Raw genomic sequence first — 3295 nt, 5'->3', positions numbered from 1 at the left:
GTAATTTTCGCACAGTAAGGAGGAATTCCCCTTCCGCTTCACAATGGTAGTAGCTTTAGGTTAGCTTTAAGCTAAAGTTTTTGAAATATGTGCATACATATTTCTGAAAATTACTACAGCAACTACTACTATGACCGTAGTTTGTATTTCCTTCCCAAACTGTAACACCGAAGAGATATTCTTGAACTAGGAAATGGTTTCCAATTGGCACTTGTTTAAACAATACCTTCAAGAAACCCACCTCTATCTCGTTAGCACGTGCCGCCAACCCGAGTTTTATGTTTGAGTGTTCCTTTTTATTTTAAGCAATATAGTAATTGTTAAGACTTTACAAGCATTGCATTGGATCAAGGACCAATGCATGTATTTGGTACATAGCGGTGCAATGATCGGATACAAACACTACATATAACAATATATAGTGTACGATGTACAATCTGTATAGGTAAACGACTGTCATAACTCCACCATTATTTATAAGTTTGAATTCTTCAAACATCAATCGGGAGAATGTATAGAGAGTCCAAAGTATCTTTGAGCGACTCGGAGGTGGTGTATGCATCTTCACGCTTGTACATGAAATCCATCGTCCTTGCGAGATTGACTGCTCTTGACAAGACTGCGAATGGATGAGCCGTCGGCTGCATGAATCCTTCATTGATATCCATCCATGCTTCTTCAACTATCTGGTTAAGCCCTTCGTTTGCCTGCTGCACTGTGCACCCATTCTCCTTTATGTAGGTCTGCACAGTAGATACCACGTGCTGCGAAGCTTGTTCCCGCTTCATTAACAGAAAAGGAAACAAAATTATTACATATGTTTTTTCCCCATGGAAACATAATATATTTTCACAGTGCAAAGATATATATTACATCTATATGATAATCTTATTACCTCATGGGATGTAATGTCGTTCATAACACGGCCGATTATGCATATGGCTCTGATGATTCTTGGGTATGTCCAAGTCCATTGTACAGTCTCACTGGGCGTGACATCTCCCATTAATAGGAATGCAAGGTTTGATATGTGCATACATCCGCTGCTACGAACAGATATTTGTAGGTGCTCTTCAAGGTTAGATGGGACGTATTGTTGATCACGCCATTTCTTCAGCATTATAGCCATTTGCAGTGTCGATAATCTACATAAATATGCACACAAAAATGTGAAGTGCAAAGTATCCTGTATAATTGCCATTAGTTACCTAGAAAATAAATCCTGAAAATATTTTTGATTTGAACATGGAATCAAAGAACATTGACTCATACTTCTATATTTCCTGGCAACATACTAGATTTTAAATTAGTAATATTGCTTTTCACATAAATAGCTAAACAATTAACTGTGGAATACCTATATTACTTCTATATCTCAAAACTGTTTTGTATTAAATGAAGTTAAGACGATAAATACATACCAGTTCTTTAACCAACTCAGCATGCTTATTTTTCTGAAGTTTCAAGTCCTCTTCAATGCAGTTTATGGTGGAAACGGTGCCCTTGTAGAACGGCCTCATGTATGTTGGGACTTGCTCAGCTGCATGCTCGTCCCACCTGCGTTTTAAGGCAAATTATAGTACAGATATTTTGAACAGATGGTGTGCATAAAAATAGTAGAAGCTTGCAAGTGAGCACAATAAATGGGCTGAATAGGTGTTAAGGACAAAGGAAACCTGTCAATTGCTGAAGTAAACATCGTGCTTTCTTGTGCGGTGCTATAGTTGTCATAGAAGTCATCAAAAACCGACACAAGGGTAATCAACTTTGTAAGCACGGTTCTTGGATATGAATAATGGGGCTCAAAGAAAACTCCCATCATCCAAAAGTGCATCTCAACCATTCGATCACGTGCCCAGGGTAGGTGGGTTTTTATATCAAATCCATTCCACCATCTGTAAATCGACACATACAAAAGGGGACAATGCATTTAATTTGTTAAGAATATATGACGTGTTAACAATAAATGAGTTAATTCACATAAATATAGCAGAGCCTTACAGGGTAAGATCTTTAAGCTCGTCACAGTACAAACTTTGCACGATATTGTAGTCCAGCTTTGCAAACTCCAATATGGTCTTGTTTCGTGTGTGCTTTTTCTCATATGTTGAGATGTAGCTCTTTGCTTCAATTCGGTGAAGCCTCCTGAAAAGGGGAGTTTCTAGGGTGTATTGCACTTCTTGTGACAATGTCGGATCCAACTGGTTCACCATATATTTTAGGAGCTGCTTTGTCGAAGTCATAAGATCATCAAGTATTTTTTCTCCATGGGTTCTCAGATGTGCAGCGTTGTAGAGAACCAACAAAGTTATAGCATCAGTGCTCCCAATAATTCTGTTCCCGTCAACAAACATGGTAAACACATCTGCATAATTATACCAAAATGTTAAAGCAACTAAAAAATATATTACTAGTAAAATGGAAATAGTACAGCTATATTTTCAATTGTATATTCAGTAGAATGGAAATAATACAGCTATAATTGCTTGTATAACATCATGTTCTGTAACGTCCACCCAAACATGTTCACGTACCAGAAGAGACAGGGTAGCCATGTTTCCTAAGCAGGTAAAACCGCAAGGCAGCTGTATAAAGGTCATGAATTTCATGCTTGTCACCATATATATCACGCAGCAATTCATCAATCTCCTGTCGGTAGTGATAGTCCACCCCAATACACTGCAGTGTGTCAACAAGCTCCAGCTTTTGAGGTAGATCAGTGGAGCTCATGGTGTTTAGTATGATTTTCAGCACCTCTTGCTTATTATCTTCTGCCCTGTCTTCCATTGATAAATACTGCAAGACATGTTGATTGATGACATGACAAGCTCTTAGTCACACTTAGTTCATATGACGTTAAGAAATTAACTAAGTGGCCCATGAATATGCATGGGCGCCACCTTCAAGGTTTGTTTTAAATTATTTTAGCCATTATAAAATTGTCGTCACCAATTTTATATCTTTGAATACTCAGTTATGTGACCATAAAATCTATGTGGAAAAATGATTTAGAATTATTTTTTCTCATATGATTTATTTTAGTTCCTATGGAAGTCCATGAGAAATAATAAAAGAAAAGAGTGGTGACAGAACATTGACAGAAAATTAAGTTTCCTCCGTATGTAATTGTACCCCACTGTAAGATGTAGGACAAAGTCTCATAATAATGCATAAGGAATGCCAAACCCATGACATTGACATGATAAACAAGAACAAAAAGATTGATATGACACAAAACAACAAATAATTTCAAAAATTCTAAGAAAAGGAAGAAAACATGTTTATTGACTAGCAG

At 37.1% G+C, this 3295-nt stretch overlaps 1 pseudogene; it reads right to left on the bottom strand.

Annotated features, from left to right (window-relative positions):
- Positions 1–491: 491 nt before the first annotated feature.
- On the bottom strand, positions 492–2787 carry LOC123172199 ((E)-beta-caryophyllene synthase-like; annotated as a pseudogene).
- Positions 2788–3295: the final 508 nt, after the last annotated feature.

This window comes from Triticum aestivum, unplaced genomic scaffold, assembly GCF_018294505.1.
Source record: "Triticum aestivum cultivar Chinese Spring unplaced genomic scaffold, IWGSC CS RefSeq v2.1 scaffold18334, whole genome shotgun sequence".
Taxonomy (NCBI): domain Eukaryota; kingdom Viridiplantae; phylum Streptophyta; class Magnoliopsida; order Poales; family Poaceae; genus Triticum; species Triticum aestivum.
Note: the sequence above shows the minus strand (reverse complement) of the source record. Positions and strands in the feature narration are given on the sequence as shown.